The following is an 8,289-nucleotide window of genomic DNA, read 5'->3' as shown; positions in this document are numbered from 1 at the left end:
TGTGAGATCTAAGCTATTATTTGCCAGAGCCTGAACATGTCTCCACACACGATTTTTAACACCCATTTGAATCTATTATTGCCATTTTTAACTCTGTATGCTATTTTGATATTTGGAATATATTCTATTCTTTCTTCCCATGCAGACGGGCCACTGATGGAGGAAATTTCCCACAACATAACCCTTATTTAAGGATAAATAGTAGTATTTACTGTATCTGCATATTCTTAAAGCATAAGGGCAAAGAATAGTCTTTCTTTATAGAATAGTTGGTATCTTGTGTTTGCTTGTGGCTTGAATAAGACCATCACATTTACATTCTTCTGCACTGCCACGAGAAACTACTGAGAAGCTAGCAAGATACAAAACCTAACTTTCGGTGACATTTCAGGACACCTCCAATGGTGCAGAGTTCAGCACACTGTATGCAGCAAGGCAGCAGTCTAAACTGAGTAGCTGGGGAATCTAAGTACTCCCCTGCCTCATCATGAGCAACCGGTCCACAGAGCAGAGGTCTCTCACCCATGCACATCCTTGACAGCTGCTTCTATTTCTGTCTCTCTGCAAGATGTCACCCGCTTATCCATACGAAGAATAAAACTGTATATTGCTTCAGACAGAGACACAGACAATTAAACCAAACCCCTGTTTACAAAATGGCATGCAACCCGTTTGCCCTTTATAAAAAGGACCTACCTAACTTAGATGTCACAGAAAGCATATTCCTAGCTTTCCTAAATGATAACTTCTGCTTTGGGCTTGGAAGATTGTCAAAAAGAAGAAGCAAGTTCAATGACTTTGAAGGCCAACAGCTCAATCATTTCTGCAAAGCAAGCAGTCTGATTGCACACTGCCTGTTATCTTCAGCTCCATGTAAAGTAGTCATTATCCTGGGAAGGAAACACAGAATTGCTTCTGCCTCTAAAGATATAAGACTTAATTTGTTGGCAAAGTTGCACTGGGCTTAAAATCTAGCAAGTTTTCACTGTCACAGTATGAGAACAACAGCTTTTCAACACCACTTATTGTGCCCATGCTCAAAAAACTATCCCAGTGTCATCAAAATCATGAGGCTGTCAGAACTGAGTGCATGTGTCTGCCAGTTAAGAAACACTGGACAAATGCCATCAGATTTGCCAGCATAGCCCACTCATTTTTACAGTATTCTCTTAAATTCAGCATATAATATCACTCTTTGTCCACTTTGTCTCCTTATCTACAATGCTTTAAAATAGAAATAGCTTTAGGAAAGGATGAAAGATGTGCTTAATTTTTGCCAAGTGTGATACCATTAAAGTCATTAGCCAATATTGGTTCCAATGGGAGATTATGAACAGTGGGAATTTAATGTGCTCCTTCTGCAGGATTAATAGAAACATGTCTTGTAATGCTTTTGTGTGCAATGACAGCTTGAGGCTGTCAATTTCTCCCATTTCCTGATTAAAAAAACATCAGACAAGCTTATACCCATTCAAAAGGCACAAACTGAAGATGCAACCCAAGACAAATTGTTACGTGATATACAAAGGTTTAAAGCAGAAGAAGTTTTTGGCAATAGGATGTGAGGGTTGAGAGAGTGTTTTATATGGATCATGAAGTTGCCAATGTTCAGCTATGAGATTTCCCAGATTACACAGCATATTATCATATTTTTAAATATACCTTTTATGAAGAGGAAGGAGTTCAATAAAAGCTACTTTAGTATACTGGGCTTTTTTAGACAATTTCTATTGCCTATCACGGTAAGACAGAGGGCATTTACCTTTGGACTTAACATATCTCTGCAAAGCTATTCCAGCATCAAAATAAAATCACAGAACCATTTAGGTTGGAAAAGACCTTTGAGATCATCAGGTCCAACCGTTAACCCAGCACTGCCAAGCCCACCGCTAAACCATGTCCCGGAGCACCGCATCAATGTCCTTTTTAAACACCTCCAGGGATGGGGACTCCACCACCTCCCTGGGCAGCCTGTGCCAGTGCTTGACAATCCTTTCTGTGAAGAAATTCTTCCTAATATCCAGCCTAAACCTCCCCTGGTGTAACTTGAGAGTGGGACAGCTTCACCTAGAGTATGTAGAGGGGAGGCAAAACCAGCTGTTTCCACCCTGATTAAGATAGACAGTCTCGGAGTGTTAGCAAACACGAACCACAGAATAGCTGAGGTTGGCAGAGCCCTCTGGAGATCGTTGCACCCAAGCTCTCGGCTCAAAGCAAGCTGAGCTGAAGCAGGGTGTCCAGGTCTGCGTGCAGTCAGGTTTTGATTGTCTCCAGGGATGGAGACTCCACAACCTCTCCGGACAATGGCAACAGCCAGCGAGTCAAGACTTGAGCAACGAGAGCCAGGGAGCAGCGAGGGCCACCTGCTCCCTGAGGGGTGGGAGCTGGGCGCAGCAATGCGGGCGGCGGGGCAGGGACCTCACCAGCCCAGGCACAGCCCCACGGTACCCAAGGGAACCGGGCAGGCCAGGAACAGCAACTGGGATCAGCCGAGAGCCCAGACCGCCAGACAGGTGTGGTGACAAGGCAGCTCTGAGATCAAGATGGGAAGTGAGCCAGTGGGTTCAGGGTCCAGGTCAACAGGGTCCACAGCCAGGCAGAAGCAGGGCTGCGATGGACCCAGGGACAGACCAACCTACAGCCAGCTCAGCAGGAAGCCAAGGCACCGAGCTGGAACGGAGCCTCCGGTCAGAGGCTGTGGGTGGAAGTCCCAGGCGAGGCTGGCCAGGACCGTTAAAGGTCTATTACCGCATTCAGAGCCCCGACAAAGAGAGAACGCGAATGAGCTGGAAATATCTTCCTACTGATAAATTGCAGCACAACTCACAGGGACAGTGTGAACCCAAACAGATAAGGGACCTGCACAAAAGAATAATGATCATCTATTCTCTGTTTGCAATGGCAATTCTCAGAAAACTATTAATTTACAAACTCAAAGGCTTTCACAATCCATGATTCAACTGAGTAAACTGATGGCTTCTTATTATGCAAATACATGAAACGTGTTGTTCTGGGAATATAAAACAATAGGTTGGAGCATCTAAAGAACCTTTATTCCTTTATCTGTCATTATTATACCATTCCAATTAAATCCCACATATTTTACCGTAAGAATCCAATGGAATTCCTGCTAGAAATATACCTATGGAGTTGTTGCCTTTTTGTTCTGTGTTGCGTATCCACTGGGAGAACGTTTCTAGGTGAGCTCATGGTCATACAGCTTTCTAACTTCTCTTGCAGCATAGAGAGCTTACTGAAAATGGAGTGACTGTTAGTAATGCCTTTGTAAAACAGGCTTCACCGTTCCACCATTTTTTTTAAGGCAACATCTTACGATTTTGGTAAGATCTTTTAATTGTTGTACCTGGTGACTTACAATCTTCACTGTGTGTAAGCTAGGGCACTCAAAGACCTGTGGACAGCGTACTTTTGATTGTCTCAAAAGACTGAAATATCTTCTTATACTTACTTGACTCAAGGGGGAAAAATACTCATCTTTTCATCAGTCCTTACAAAATGAATTTTTCCTTTCCATTTTCCCCACAGCAAATGAATTAATTATTAGAGCTCCAGTAAGGAGAAGCAAAGATTACAGATTACTTTTGCTTCCTTCCTTGTGATGCCAAACCCTCTGACTTGTTCCTTGATCAGTTAAGGTTAGTTTTTTCAAGCTTTAGCATTTCTGAAGGAAAAAGCTGTTACAGAAGCAAGAACAATAATTTAACAGACAGTCCTACAATCACCAAGGCTACCATATCCTGATAAATAAAGTTGCAGTTAAACATCTTTGGATTGCATTTTAACAAGAAACCCCAAAGCCTCCTACTTTTCAATACAGAAAATATCAGCATATATGGGACTTATCCCTGGAAGAATACATCCTTAGAATTTATTTTACAAGAAACAGGACAAGGAAAACCTTGCATCTCCAAATTACACCAGTTTCACTGCAGTAACATATCGTATCTGCCACTCTATGCTGTCTGGGGAAGTTGGTACCTGCCCTTCTCCAGTCTTGCATACTGGATTTATCTTACCCAGCCAGGCAGCTGTATTTGTAACACTGTCAAGTATCACCAAGAAGTCATCACGCTTTCTATTTAGAAATCAACAGTTCAATACACAGTCTAAAGAGAAAAATTAGTTTGTCAGCACGCACCTAGATCTGCAGCCATTTTGTCCTTATCAGAATAAACTAGTCATAGCACAATTCCTGAGGAGAGCGTGGCAGTGATCCAGAAATGGCAGATTACTGCCATTGCTTTTAAAACGGTCTGGCTAAGCTTTTTATAGTATTTGTCATGCTATATGTTCAGAATTAATTGTTGCCATGAGATTATCATCTTCATTCAAATTACAGATATAAAATTAACACCATGGAAGTTTTCAGTTCACTGGAAGGTTAAAAGTGGATTTTTTTTTATAAACAGTCAAGATCTGGTTTAGGATTATACAAAATCCAGTAGGTTATTTCCATACCTATATTCACCTCCTGCATAATCCACAGTAGGGAAAATTAAGGCAAAAATCAAAGACATGATTTGGATCAAGAATTATCAAGAATCCTTCGATGGTTCACACAGAATAACAACAGCAATGCTACACCAGCTGGCTACCAGAAAGACTGAAACTTAAAGAATGTGCAGGCAGGTATTAGTTTCCAACCAACTGCTCCAATAAAGCCTTTACTTTTGTATGTAATATTTAACCAAACTACACTTTTGGTGCAGAAAGGATCTGTCTAAAAGGAAAACAAAATATTCAGAAGATGTTCATATTTAAATCATGACAGAAAAAAAATTAAAACACTCAGCTTTCAACTTTTAAAGAGCTGCATTTAGGAGAATTTCAAACAATTTTTCATCGAGTTATAGCCAAGTTCATTTGTGAGATGAAAATACAGGTGTTTGATCAGTGCAATGCTGTATTTCATGCTTTCAGGTCATGAGGCAAAAGAAAAATTAGTAAAGAAGATGCTTTAGCATTTTACTAACCTCAATCAACAGGTCTTTTACTTCTTTTCTTCATATAATTAGCTGCTGCATAGGGATCAGAGAAGAGGAATAGATGATAAACACAATTTAATTAAGTAGAAGTTTAATTAAATAGGATTTCCCAATAAAATTTCTTCATAAAAGATAACAGACATGGCCTTAAATCCAAGAAAACATGAACTCTAAACGTTACCATTTGTTGCCCCATTGAAAAATGGGAAGTATGGTTTCGATTGTCTCTAGCGCATGAAGTTTACAAGTGAGGAAGCGCATGTTCCAAAACAACTGGTGTCAAACAAAATGTTATGATACAAAGAGCGAAAGTCACAACAGATGTGAAATTATGATCGATGTCAAGAGACCACAGATACATCTCAATGGCTGTCAGTTTCTTGACAGAGCCAAGCTGTTCAGTGCCAAACCATTAACTCAAGTTTGATAGAAGCTGCCCTACAAGTGGAAGCAAGGTCTCTTCACCTGTAGAAAAACAAGCAGTATATATTGAGATGGCCAAATTATTTTAACTTTTTTATTATTAACAGGTTATCCACCAGCTGACTGAATTGCCAAGTAGGAAGCTCTTGGAATACATCTAATTAATTCCAATTAGAGCACCTTTAATAAAATTTATTACGAATCCACCTCTTGAAGGTTATACCTAGATGGGCAGAAGAAGCAAGGCTGATGAAGCAGAAGTTCAGGTTCAGAAGTACTGAGAAATACGCTCTGAAGGGAACTGCTAACAGGAGGACAGATGTATACAAGCACTTAACTCTCATCTGTGTCACCTCCATTTGACAAAGAAAGGTGGAGAACTTACAGCTATTCACTACCTTTGCTGTGGCAATGCCTTTGTCCGATTAGCTTTGTTTCATAAAGCTATCCATCACCGAGAAAATGTCTGTAACACCTATAAACACCCAAGTCACTGAATGACTTAGTGGTTCAAAATTTAACAAAGCTCGAAGTACTTTTTTTGATATCTCAGTTGAACCTGAATCTCCACAGACAAAAACCTGATACCTCTTGAGCAACTCCTACTATCAGTGTAAACTTTTTTTCTGAGAGAACGCTGCTCTGCATGAGTACAGAGAATAAAGTTTTGTTGTATAAACTGAAAATAAAAAAAATAAATTAATCTTCAGAACTATGATCTGGAACATCTAAGGCAACAAGGGAAGGTTGGCTAACACATCACACACAAAGTCCCTTCCAGAGCGCTCTGGAAAGCTAGTGTTAATATTCCAAGTCCTTCTGGTTTGTTACATGCATGTAGAGGAAATAATTTGAAAGTACCTACAGCTGAACAGCTGCTTAACTTACTGCGTATGACTGAATTTAAAGCAAAGCGATCTCACAGTATATTGTTTCCACAAAACTGAGACATTTGAAACATTAAAACTAGTTGCTGACACCACACAGCTACCACAGTGCTTTCCTCAAGGCTACTCAAAGCCCACTTTCCTCCAGCTGAAGGTCCAATTTCTTAACACCCCATTGCAGCAACCACATGTGTTCCCAATCAGAAAGATGATTCTGGCAATAAAACCAGGTGACACAAAGCCTCTTTAGGGCTCTTGGTGTGTGGCAACATTGCAAGGAATTGAGTACCTACAGTTTTCGTGGATGGGAGGTGGGGTATGAGATGCAGCCCAGTTCCCCCTTTCTGCAGACCCCAGACCTGCTGCCTGTGGTCCCCGATACTTCGGCAGGGTCCTATAACTGGGTCCACAGAGGGGTCTCTTCCAGGGGTTGCAATGAAAATCTATACCTGGAAAACAGAAATTTGAAGATTTTGCCATTTGAAGTTCTTAAGACACTTTCCTGATACTGGTTACACATTCTCCCAATACAGTCATTACAATTTCTGGTGTCTGGTGTATCACAAGCTGCATGCTCTATTTACACGCAGCTACAACACAGCTACTGCCTGTGAAGATAGACTAAAAAAAAGCAGCATTGACTTCTAAATGTGAATACGTACAAAGAAATTATTCTGGTAAAGCAGTTCAAGTCCCTTTAATATGGTGAAAATGTCCATTCTGGTTGGAAAGAAAAGAAATAACAATAAAAGCACTACTACTTTTTAAATTCTGGAGGATACAACTACTCATGAGAGACTGCTAAATGCAAACAAAACTCAGTAAACAACAGAGTGTATAAAAATGCAGTTTAATCTAAGTTTTCCTGGAGCTAAACACTCCATCTCACTTCATACCACAAAGGGGAATAAGGAGAGGGGGGAAAAAAAAAAAAAATAAGACTTGCTCACAAGGAGGGAAAATATTTTAAGAAGTCATTAAAGCAACAACCTTCCCAAAGAGAATAAATCTGAAAAGCAGCAGTAAAACAAGCTGCCCTGCCCATTTTATAAAAGAGCTGAGCTTTTTTTCCCCATTACATGACAAACAATTGGCATCTAAGCTGCCAATTATTTAACCGTGGTGAGACTTTTAACTCCATTTAGAATGGAAAAATATAGCTGCTGTAAATTTTAACACTGCACAAAAATCTACAACAGCTGCCTACGAAATTTACTTTTATGGTTTTTTATCTCTATCTCTACTAGTACTGTTTCATCAACATGTACAGAGAAAATGTTCTCTCTCTTGTGCTGGTTTAAAGTTATTTTTGTCCTAGTCAAAACATTACAAATAACTTTGAAATAATTAGGTAAATGGCAGAGAACATGATTCTACACTGCCATTTAGATGGTTCTGTTTCATCGCAGTTTTTGTGTACAATATGAATACAATGACATTTCTCCACATCAGACAGAGCATTTCATATTGCTTGTAGGAGTGTAAACTCTAATGATTACTTGCCAAAAATTGAAAAACAAACCTGACTGATGATTGTTTCCAATGGTTTAAATATTGTGCTTGCATTCCAACTGAGGACCAGCAAGTGGCATACCAACTACCATTTTGACCATCGTGTTACTAAAACCTTGAATTATATCAGTGCATTGTTTCTCCTCCCCTTGCTTTGAGCAAAAAGATTTTTGCATTGGAGTTATTGATCTGCGTAGTTCTATGCAGTGAACTTGCCAACTAGTCTTTCAGTAAGCATAAACTTTACCACATTATTTTCTCTAATCCATCTCCAACCTCCACCTACTCTCTATAAAATCTGAGAAAATTAGGATATGAGTCACTATAACCACAATTTTTCTGACTACAGATCAGAGTTTTTCAGGAGTCATTAAATATCTTGATTCTACTCTTCATGGAACCAGGTAACTGCCCATAAGAGCACCTTCTGAATACACCAACTATTACAAAACCTCACAGTT

Source organism: Falco punctatus (genome assembly GCF_963210335.1).
Source record: "Falco punctatus genome assembly, chromosome: 1".
NCBI lineage: Eukaryota > Metazoa > Chordata > Aves > Falconiformes > Falconidae > Falco > Falco punctatus.
The sequence above is the reverse complement of the archived record's forward strand: the minus strand, read 5'-3'. Positions refer to the sequence as shown.